Raw genomic sequence first — 12,614 nt, forward strand, 5'->3', positions numbered from 1 at the left:
CCCCTCCCCCCAACACACACAATAAAGCACAAATTACGTCTTAAGGGTTGTTTATTCGTATTTGTTTTAAAATGGACTGGTTTCTTCTCAAGTTCAGCCTCCCCATCTCGCCCTCCCCCCCCCCCATACACACCCATAGAGGACAATTTCCATTTCTTAAATCGTCTGATAAACGCAAGCGCACATATACACACTCGCCCGCACTCACATTCACACGCACACATAGAGACATTGACACACTCACCTATGCACTCATTCATACGCTCATCTATACTCACATTTGCACACTCATATTTAGTTACAGTCACACGTTTACACATACATACACTCACGCACACTGTTTAATAATTCCAAATGCTGTCTGGAAAAGAAATCAGCATACTCTTCTCCCAGTCTGGATGGAAATGGGGGTGGGCGGGGAGAGGAGGTGTCTAGATCTGTAGGCCATCTGGGCTGAGAGGTCTTGAACTTAGCACTTGGACTTAAGAGGTTATCTATGAGAGGGGATACCCGAACACGTCCCTTCTAAAGGTGTTGTCGGGAGGGAGTAATGGAGGGGGAGGGGGAGAGGACTGGGGGCTATTGCAAAGACTGGGTCTCTGCCCACTTTTTCTCCTCCTTTTCTACACACTCTCTCTAGGGAGTCCTGGCGTGGGGGGGACAGGCCCCCACGCTGCTGGTGAGCTTGCTTGTGTCCTCCCTAACATCCACAAAGTGCAGGCATTTTTAGTGTTTTGCTAGTGGGGCTAGTAGAGTGGTGACAGCCAGTACTGGAAAGTTACCCTGGAAATTTGCACAATTTACCCTCAAAATTAAATGTCCCCTCACCCCCGCCCGTATATTCACACGCCAACGCGCGCGCGTACACACACACATACACGCACGCATGCACGCATCGGGACCAAGTCCAGGACCCGAACAAGCACACCATCGGAGACCTGGCTGGAAAACAAGTTTCTCTGAACTGGGTGCAGCCCTGCCTGCAGATTTTGACTACCTCCCTAGCTCAGCCTCTGGCTGCGCGCGACCTCCTTCTCCCCCCCCCCATTTTTGGCTTCTCCCCGGTCACGATGGCTTCTTCCAGGTCTACGCCAATTGCTGAACACTGGGGGGAAAGAGTTGGAGGAGGAGGGACGAAGAACAGAGGGAATAAGAGAGCAGACGAAAGGGACTAGGGGCATCTGAGAAAGAGCAAGGAGAAGGCAAGTGAGGTGTTCAAAGAAGATGACAAGGAGAAAAGGAACTGGGGTACCCAGATTGGAGAGAGATGAGGGGGTTTGAGAGTGAAAGAGAGATCAGAGTAGATGACTAGGGGTGGAGAAGAGAGCATGTCCGAGAGGAATTGAGTGTAGCTAGATGAGGGGGAAATTGGGGTTGTTCCATCTGATGTGCAAGAAAAAAGGAGGTCTGGGGGCTTGCCGGGGACTGGGGCGGGACGCGAAGTGTACCAAGATGGTTTTGGCTTCGACCACAGACACCTAGGCAGCTAGGGGAGTAGTGACCAGCAATACTCTTCCTCCCCACATCCCAGGTTTCTATGATTTCTCTATGGGTGGGGCCAGGAGTCAAGCCTAAGAGTGTCCTTCTTCCCCATCACCTTATGCCCCAGAGGGATTTACCCCACCTCGGCTTCATCGAGAAACCCTCCCGCGCCCCCCACCCTCTAGATGTTCCGGCTCCTTTGAATGAGCTCATCTGACAGCTGGGAGACCATTTATACCCGGGGCTTGCGAATCTCCCCGGAATCGCCCGTTTCACGTCCTCCCCTTTCCCCCTCCTCTATCTCCCTCCCCTCCAGGCCCCTTCTCGCTTCTGCTTTTCAGGCCGCTCCCGCCGCCAGCCACTGCGCGGCTGCCAAGAACCAGGGGCCAAAGGCAGCTCCGTGAAAGACTCGCTTTATATCCCTTCAAACTCGCGGGGCCCTATTGAAACCAACTTATTGTCCCAAGGCAGAGGGAGCTCAGAGGGAGCGGAGAATCAGAGGGGAGGGCTCGGCGGGACTTTCCACCATCCTCCTCCCTCTTCCCACCAACCCATCCTTCCTGTCCCAGAGGGATAGTCTAGACAACTCAATAGGGGGAAGGGGCAGGACATGGAGACCCCACAAACTACCTTTAGGGTTTAACCCTAAGCCCAAGGCAAAGAAGCCTCCGGAGCATCCTCCTGAGGCAAAGGAGTGAAACTGAAGATCTATCCCTGTAAATAGCCCCCTCCCAGCCACATCTTGGGAGGTTGATCTCTTTCATCCATCATCTCTTCACCGTCTAAGGAGATGCAGTTGTCCACTTTTCTCTTGGGAAATAAGAAAGGAGGTGATCTTACTTAGACGGAGCTCAGAAGGGCAGAGAGGGTTGCAGAGATAAGACACAGAAAGAGATTGAGAAAGCCTGAAACAAGAACAGAGAAAAGAGAGAAAGGTAAAGTCAGATCTAAGAAAGACAGACAAATGGACAGAAAAGAGCCTATGTTGCTTATCTAGTCTCCATGCTCAAGCCTTAAACTGCTTTTCACACAATCACTCACACTAGCTGCGAATCTGCTCTGCTTTGCTACCACAGACAGCAGCAGCCCTGCTTGAGTTGGGAGCAGCAAACAGCTGCACTTTCCCCCAGAGAACACTCCCCAGAAAACATGAAGGACCTAACAAGTTTGCTTTGGGACTTGATGGCTCTGCTGGGGGCTTTAAGCAGGCAGATTGGTGGTGTCCCTTTGCCTCTCCATCCTAGAAGATCAACTTTCCTTGCAACTGATCTCCCAGCTTCCCTTATTAGACACAGTGATTTGCAGGCTGCTGGTGTTTGAGCCAGCATTCCCATTCTGCACCCCTGAATTCCTGAAGATCTTTTTGTTCTGGATGAAAAATGGCCATGAGCTCTGTTCTCATCATAGTATCACATTGCAAAACAAAACAAAACAAAAAAGCCCAGTATAATGCAATGACTCACCATGATAAGCCAAATATCCGGATAAGATCAATGTTCACTTTGGAAGGAAAACAACTACTTGACTGCAAGAACTAGAGTTATTTCAAGAAGGACATGCAGAAGCTCTGTACAGAAAATTCATTCTGAAATTGGGGACCATAGTTTGAATGGGGATTAAGAGAGTTAAAGTGCTTCTTAAATGTGATTAAGAAAGCAAAACAGGCTGTTCTGTGGCTCAGAGAGAAGAAAAGTTTTTATGAAAAAGAGAAGAAAAAAGAAGAAGAAAAGAAGGAGGAGGGAGGGAAAGAAAGAAAGAAAGAAAGAAAGAAAGAAAGAAAGAAAGAAAGAAAGAAAGAAAGAAAGAAAGAAAGAAAGAAAGAAAGAAAGAAAGAAAGGAAGGAAGGAAGGAAGAAAGGAAGAAAGGAACGAAGAAAGAAGGAGAGAGGGAAGAAGGGAAGGAGGGAGGGAGGAAAAGAAGGAGGTAAGGAAGGAAGGAAGGAAGGAAGGAAGAAGGAAGGTAGGTAGGTAGGTGTCAGGGTCTGTTGTATTGGGAGGTCACAGAACACAGGATAGAGACTCAGAAGGGGAAGTCTGACTGGTCTGGGAATTGGGGAAAGGAGTTGTACAGCTGTCAAAATGATCAGACAGTAACCTGGATTTCCCAAGGGAGAGGCTGTCACACCAATGACTCCAGGAAAGATGGAAGAGGGCATTAATGAGGAGGTCAGGAGCAAACCATAGAAAGCAGAGGGAGATGAACAGGCCTCCCTGGGAGTCTTGGCAAACTGAGCTCCCCTTCCCCTAATGCTGCACATCCTGTAGTCCTCCTGAGTTCTAAAGTGCTGCCAATGGGCAGGAATCTGCCAGCAAACTCATATTTGTGGGGAAAAATGCCTCTTCTCCCACTGTGAAGGAAAGATTTTCATGAAAATGGTGTACCCTGCAAATGAAGCAGGGCTGTTTCAAGGCCCATAGAGATGCCAAGTTATACAGCTATTCCTTCTAGTTTGTGGAGTTTGATCTTTTCTCAGCATTTCCCCAGGGCCATGGCCATTGACACTGAGGATGATCTCTTGCCCTCAAAACCTAGCTACATATTTTCAGGCTGGGGCACCAGAAAGCAAAGTTTCCACATCTACTTAGCTCAGCCACTGAAAGAAATTTCGCTGAGGTGGGATTGTGTATGAGGCATTCAGTCTTCAGAGAAATAGGACTGGCTAATGCAACAATTCCTGGTTAAAACAACATTCTACATTTCTTCTAAAACCATAGCTGAATAGATTTTCCACTATCTTTTTACCTTAGCAACCAGCAAACTTATGACCAAAGTTATTATTTGTATACTGTTATTTGTTCCACTTTTGGAGGTGTGACGATAGTTCATAAAGAAAAGATCCATGACTTTTAATGGACAAATACTTTGACAGTAAAAATTAAAACAGATAAAGTAATAGGCTACCCTGGGCTGCTTGAGAGTGACAGTGCTCAGAATAAGGAAAGTAAGAGTTCTGGTGTTCCCCAGCTTGGTTAAATCTCATCCGAAGTTCAGTTTGGGGTATCTTCCAAAGAAGATATTGGCAAGTTCTGTATAATTTCAGAAGAGAATGATCAGTTGGGTAAGGAAAGAAAACACCATGCTTTATAAGGACCACTTAAATGACCTGGGAATTTTGAGCTTGGAGAAGCAGCTACCTGGGAGGGGCAGAACGTGACAGATGAGTGAAAAATATTTTCAGAAACTCAACTTGTTCTACTAATCCCCAGAAGACTAGGAGCAAGGAGATAGGGAATAAGGGAAATTTCAAAGTAGACTTAAGATTTATGTAAGTCAATAAGTCAAGAGGCATTTGTACTTCTATGTACCTGATGCTATGCACCAGGCGCTGTGCTAAGTGTAAGACATATAAAGAAAGGCAAAAATATAGCTCTTGACTTCAAGAAGCTCACATTCTAATAGGGAAGATAACCTCAAAACAACCATATAAAGATGCATAGAGTGGAAATAGGATGTATCATATGAATCTATGAGCATCTGGGAGGACCATAAAAAGCTTCTTAGTTAAGGTGAATGAGTCTTGAAGAAAACAAAAGAAGAAAAGAGGCAGAAATGGGCAGGGAAAGCATACAAAGTAAGGGGAGTAAAAAGGGCATAGACTTGGAAGGTTCAGTGTTGTGCTCAAAGACCAAGGTTGGGAAGAGGTGGAAAAGTAAGGAGGGGCAAAGTAAAATGAGCAGAACCAATATTTTAAACAGTATTGTTCAAAGAGTAACTGTGAATTAGTGAGCTATTCTGAATAATATGAACATTCCAATTGACTATGAAAGACTTATGAAGGAAAATGCTACTCACCTCCAGAGAACTGATATATGGAGATATATATATATACACTGAATGGCTCCGTGTGTGTGTGTGTGTGTGTGTGTGTGTGTGTAATCTTAGCCTTCTCTGATGCAGGGTTGGGAGGGTGGAAAGGAAACACCTTGAAATTCAAAATGTAACATAAAATTTTGAAAGAAAGAGGACAGATTGTAAAGGACTTTAAATATCAATTAGAGGATTTTTATTTGATCTTAGAAGTAATAGGGAATCACAGAGGTATATTGAGTTGGGGGTTGGGAGTGACATGATTAGAAATGCACTTTAGGAAAATCTCCTTGGTGGCTGAGAAGAGAATGGATTGGAGTAAGCTCCAACAACTCAAGTAAGTTGCATAAGTCAGGGAGACCAACCAGCCAACTATTCCAAGATCCAGTTGTAAAGTAACGAGACCTAACATTAGGGTAGCTGTTGCATGAGTAGAAAGATATGTTGTAAAAGCAAAAATGCCAAAACTTGAAAACAGATTGAATATGTGGAATAAGAGAAATCTAGGAATATGTCAAGGTTATTAGCCTAAGTAATAGGGGAATGTGGTGGAGAAGCTAAGGAGAGGGTAAAAGACTTCCAACAATTAGGATTGTCCCAACAATCAATCAACAAAAAAAATTTATTAAAACATTTATTAAGCACATACTATGTGCCAAGCATTGTGGAATGACATGTCTTAGGGGGTAGTGGGTTTCCCACCTTTGAAAGTTTCAGAAAAAATATGGTCATTTGTTGATTAGATTGTATAAAGACTATCTATTCAGATATAGATTGGAATAGATCATCTGAGAAGATCTTTTCAGTTCTCTGATTGTGTGATTCTATGACCTATTCTTTCTAATCCCTTCTGATATATGCTGTTCTGTGTCATTCTTAATGTTTTATCTTGCACTTGTGTTTTAATCCTTTTGTAAATACTGGAAAGAGCTATGGTTTCATTTGACTCTTAAATATGGGAATTGTTTTCCTCCAAAGTATTTGAGGTAACCTACCCATAGCCTATTAAATAAATCCTAGAATTGCCTGAGTCACCAAGAGATTAAGTTACTTGCTCTGAGTTCCACTGACAAAGAGGATCAAAAATGGGATGAATCTAGTCTTCTGGACTCCAAGCAGAGCACCCTAATCATTATACTATGTTACCTTTAATTGATAATTTAATAAAAATTATGTCTAAAGCAAAGGAGGGTAGGGCAAATCTTAGATCAATTCACATTCACTTCTATATTGTTATCATCCATCTGATGGGGCAGCTAGATAGCACAGTGGATAGAATACCAAGCCAGAAGTGAGAAAGACCTGAGTTTAGATCCAGCCTCAGAAACTGATTAGCTGTTAACCCTGGGCAAGTCACCTAATCCTGTTTACCTCAGTCCCTCATCTGGAAAAATGAGCTGGAGAAGGAAATGGCAAACCACTTCAGTATCTTTGCCAAGAAAGTCCCCCAAAAGATCATGAAGAGTCAGATATGACTGGAAGCAACTAAAATAACAACGATCATCTACATGATATAACCCTTAAAAAGGCATGGAAAGATGCTATCTGTATAAGCTACTTTGATGCCATAGACATAAATAAATGTCTCAGAACAAAGCAATTTATAGGTATCTAATGTAAATGAAGTTTGGAATAGGAGACATGGGTTCTAGTCTCAGGTCTAGCACTTACCATCTCTGAATTTCAATTTCCACCTGCCAAATGGGGATAATAATCACTGCCCTAGCTGCTTCCCTAGAGAGGGGGTGTTTTGAGGATCACAGGAGATAATGGATATAAAAGCATTTTGAAAAGTTAAACATGTCATAAAAATGCAAGAGATTATTACAGCTATCATCAGACAAGAGATATGACAGATATTCAAAGGTTTAGAAAACAAAAACAAAGCCACTCTCTCAATATTCTGCTCTTTTCCTCTGTTTCCAATCCTCTCCCCACAAAAAGTACCCAACACTGGAACTTTCAAGTACAGGAAACTATTGAAGCTCCATAGCCCCTAAAAAGTATCTGTTCAAAACAGCTTCATCTCTGGGCTGATAGATATGATATGTCTAGGAAAAGCTCTCCCTGAGAGAGATGTTTATGGTTTTATCTTCTTTCTGGTTTATCATTTAAGAAAGTGTTTACAAGGGAGCCAGATCTGGGCTGCTTCAGATTCCCATTGATCCTCATTCCCCACCTATCTCTTTGTAAGGGTTTCATCTCCCCCTCCTCTTTCCAGATTTCCTGTATCTTCAAGATGAAAAAAACACTGAGAAAAGGAGAAAGGGAATGCAGCAGCCAATCAAGTGGAGGTGAATAGAGGACAATTCCAGATTCCTCTCACTGGACAAGCCCGAAAAAAGAGTAAGGCAAGCCTGAGTAAAGTCTACCATGTTTCACTGATTGGCTAATCTTGACCATCATTATCCATAATTGTGAAACAAGTAACATAATAATGATATGATTAATAAGAAGATATGGTAGAATGTATAGAACATTGGATCCAAAGTCAGAGAACCTGGATTCAAATTCTAGTCCTGATATTTGTTCTCTAAGTCACTTTGGAGAGGTCATTTAACTTTCTTTGTAGACTTCAACATCCTCATCTATAAAAGAATTAAAATAGATGACCTTGGTGGTGTCTTCCAGACCTAAATTTATGATCCCATAAGAGGTTGATCTATAATCTAGTAGACCTAGGTTCAAGTTCTGCCTAATAAGTTATTGAGACTGAGTAACATGGTGCCATGTTTGAATCAGAGGTTCAAGGTGGATTCAGGTCCCACCTGACATTACTCATGTGACTTGGGGCAAGATACTTAACCTGCATCAGTCTCCCATCTGGGCTAGACTCAAAGGCTTCGGAGATTCCTTCTAACTACAAATCTGTGATCTACTAATATGAAGTCTCTCAGGTGGCAATGGTAGAGAGAATACCTGTTTGGAGTCAGTCACCTGCGCTTGAATCTTAACTCTGTGACTTGTCTATGTGATCTCAGGCATGTTACCTCCCTCTGAGTTTATCAATAAAATCAGGAGCAGCACTAGAGGCCCTCTAAAGTATTTCCCAGCTCTGAAATCTGTGACATTAGGGTACTTTGTCCACCAGAGCAGAAATCGAACTTCTACAATATGTCTAAAAGTAGTCATCCAATTTCTTCCTGAACACCAAAGGCATTCACTACTACCTGGGTGAATGCAGCCAACTGGACAGCTCTACTGATTAAAAATGCCTTTATAGAAATAAAATTTGCCCCTATGCCACTTTTAAACATGGTTCCTGGTTCTGCCTTCTGGGACCAAGAAGCACAAATCTTTAAAAAAAATTAAGTATATTTCTAGTTCTAAATGTAACAGAGGAAAAATAAAACTATTTAAACTTTTTAAAGAAACTTTAAAATATATCTATATATTTCTATTTCTTTAACTATTTCCAATATATTTTTTTTAAAAATTAACATTCACTTTAGAAAATTGAGTTCCAAATTCTATGTTTCCCTTCTGACCCTCTTCTGTTGAAAAGGCAAACAATATGATATCAATTATACATGTGAAGCCATGTTGCAAAAGAAAACACACACATAAAAAATATAAAGTGAAAAAAGGTGCTTCAATCTGCATTCAGAGTTCATCAGTACTCTATGGAGGTGGATGGCATCTTTCTTTGGAACTGTGTTGATTAGAGGAGCTAAGCCCTCCCCAATTGATCATCGGTACAATATTGTTGTTACTGTGTGTTGTTCTCCTGGTTCTGCTCACTTCACTTTGCATGAGTTCATATAAGATTTTCCAGGTTTTTCTGAAACCATCCTGCTTGTCACTTCTTATAACACAATAGTATTCCATTTCAAATCATATACTACAACTCACTTAGTCATTCCTTAATTGATCAGCATCTTCTCAATTTTCATTCTTTGTCACCACAAAAAGAGCTGCTACATTTTCATATGAACAATTGCTTTTTCCTTTTCTCTGGTTTCTTTGGGATACTTATCTAGCAGTGGTATTCAAATAGTACAAATCAAAACCTTTCCCATATTAAGAATATTCCTTCTCCCCAAATCTTCTCTTCTCCGAATATATCCCAAGCCAAGGACATAATGATCTTCACTTCTATTAAAGTACTTTATAAAGCAGAGAAGTGTAATAAAAATGAGCTTTCTCTTATTGTGAGTAGAAATGGGCTATATTATTAAATGACTATGAATGATTTGGGGAGATTGTAAGGTCAGGACCTGAACTGGCACTTCTCTGGTATAAGTGACTAGTTCTACTATCCAGAAAACAAAGGTAGGTGAATCATGTTAAATGTTGATTGGACCCCACAGATGTCAGTCTTGCCTATCCTGTAAAAGGGACAAAGCTGAGTTCTGAGGAAGGTTACCAGCAGTCGGATTGTAGAGGGAACTGCCAGGTGCATGGAAAAGTTTCTGAATTAGAAACAATGTTCCTACTCAGGACTTCTAGAAAGGCCTAGTGGAATGGCTAGATTTGGTGGTCCTCTCTGGAGTTCAATAGAATAACAGATAAACAAGAGTCACCAGCCTAATCTCTGGCTCAAGGAACAGGGAAGCAGACAGAGAAGTAAGGACCATTTATTGTTTACTTTATTCTGAGCACTGTGCTAATCTCTTTATAGTATCTCATTTGTCTCATAACACTGGTAGGTGGTTATCTCTATTTTACAGTTGAAGAAACTGAGACAGGATTTAAGTGATTTGTTTAGGGTCTTATATTAGTGTCTGAAGTGTCATTTGAACTAACATCTTCCTGGCTCCAGACCCAGTGCTTTATCCATGAGTTAAGGTAAGAAGGAAAAATCAGTGAAGCAGTTAGATGGAGAACATCCTTACAACATTATCATTTTGGATTTTGTACCTTTCTTCTATTCCATTTTGACCTGTAATACCACATGCAGCCTTGTTTTGTCTAAATAGACATTAGGAGGGGGCTTGCCAAAGGCTTATAATCTTTTTTTATAAAGCTTTTTATTTTTATTTTCAAAACATATGCATGCATAATTTGACAACATTGACCCTTGCTTAGCCTTGTGTTTCAGATTTTCTCCTCCTTTCCCCCACTCCCTTCTCTAGATGGCAAGCAATCCAATATATGTTAAACATGTTAAAATATGTTTATCCACGTTAAAATGTGTTATGTAAAATATTAAAATATGTTAAATTAATTAAATCAAGTTAAAAATTTAAATTAAAAAACTAAAAACTAAATAAATAAAAAATAAATTTAAAAATATGTTAAATCCAAGATTTAATAAACATATTTATACAATTCTCTTGCTGCACAAGAAAAATCAGATTAAAAAAATTAAGTAAATGAGTAAGAAAACAAAATGCAAACTAACAAAAAAAAATTGTGAGAATGTTATGTTGTGAGCCACATTCAGTTCCTACAGTCCTCTCTCTGGGTGTAGATGGCTCTCATCATCACAAGATCATTGGAACTGGCATCAATCATCTCTTTGTTGGAAAAAGTCATGTTCATCAGAATTGATCATTATATAATATTGATCTTGTCGTATACAATGATCTCCTGGTCCTGCTCATTACACTCAGCATCAGTTCATGTCTCTCCAAAAGCTTCTCTATCATCCTCCTTCTAATCATTTCTTATAGAATAATAATATTCCATAACATTCATATACCATAAATGATTCAGCCATTCTCTGACTTATGAGCATCCACTCAGTTTCCAGTTTCTAACCACTGTGAAAAGGGCTGAAAAACTCATAATTTTCGGGGGATAGATAAGGGACAGAGGTCTTGGACACTTGAAGATTCATCAGCTGAAGTCTTAAAGATCCAACTTCCCACTATCCATGTACTTTTGGACAAGTTCCTTCTGCTTACTGGGCCTGTTTCCCCTATCTTTAGAAGGGCAAGTTGGATTAGGTGATATTTAGGTCCTTTCCAGGTCTAAATCTAGGTTCTTATCATTCAGGTATTTCTTCACTGAGAATTATGTTATTTTACCTTGGAGGTAGGGATAGGGGAAGATATAAAAGTTGGCCTTGGTATTTTCCTGGGAATCTTCCTGATTTCTCCAGGTATGAACTTGCTACTCTAGTAACACATGTATGCTATGGATTCATGGGAGCCTAATCTCCCATAAGACACAAACACGTACCTTATTCCATTTATGTGGTCTCTTCAAAGATCACGCCATGTGTGTTGTGTGTGCCAGGAAGCATTTGTGCATTACTCCATGGAAATGTGCTACATGTTCTTGGGAAATCTGCTCAACCATCAGTTCAGCACAAATTGGTTCATTGCTCCTGCTGTACCTAAAATCTTTGTCCTTGTTTCCCTATCTCCTCCTGCTTGGTCTATCTTCTCTGGATCAGATCTCAGAGCTCACTCCCATCCCATTTCCCATTTCCTGAGTTCGGGATCCATAGTATTCTCACCAGATGTCTCACTAACCAACCTTGAATTCAGTATTCCTAAAATTATATTCTCTCCCCCACCAAAAGAAATTAATGTACACTCCTAATTGTTCATATTTTGCCTATGTCATCTTGTTTCCCATATTTAGAAACTTGAAGCTATTTCATTTTCATTTATCTAATAAAGCATTTCTTGACCTGGGGTCCATGAATTTGTTTTAATATGTAAAAAATTGAACACTAGCTTTTCAATGATGAATAATTTATTTTTTCTTCTTTTCAGCTCCCCTTCCCCACACTGGAAATAAAGAGGGGGGAAAACCCTTATTGTAACACATATGCAGAGTCAAGCAAAACAAATACCTATGTTGGCCATATCAAAAAATGCATCTCATTCTGCATGTCTGTCACCTCTCTTGGCAGAGGTGTTCACCTTCTTCATCAATGTACTTCTGGAATCACAGCTCATCATTGCATTGATCTGAGCTCTTAAGTTTCTCCTTACAATGTTATTCTTGTAATATAAATCAGAGCTTCTTAAACTATGGGTCAAACTCAATATGGAGCTGCATAACTGAATGTGGGGGTTGCAAAATTATGATTATCAGTAAATATTTGTTTTTTATACTTATTTTATATAGCGGTTTACCAGGGGTTGTATAAACATTTCTCATGTGAAAAGAGGTCACAGGTGGAAAAAAATTTAAGAAACTCTGGTATCATTCTCTGCATTCTAATCACTTTCCTCTGCCAGTTCATACAAATTTTCCCAAGTTGCTTTGAAATAGCAAATTTCATAATTTCTGATGGATAATATTCCACTATATGCATTTACCCAATTGATAAGAACCCTCTCAGTTTTCAGACCCTTGCAATTACAATAAGTCATACTGTTCAATATAATTTGTTTCTTTTATGATCTTATGTATTTTATTTTATG

The sequence above is a fragment of the Sarcophilus harrisii genome, chromosome 3, assembly GCF_902635505.1.
Source record: "Sarcophilus harrisii chromosome 3, mSarHar1.11, whole genome shotgun sequence".
In the NCBI taxonomy this organism is placed as follows: Eukaryota; Metazoa; Chordata; class Mammalia; order Dasyuromorphia; family Dasyuridae; genus Sarcophilus; species Sarcophilus harrisii.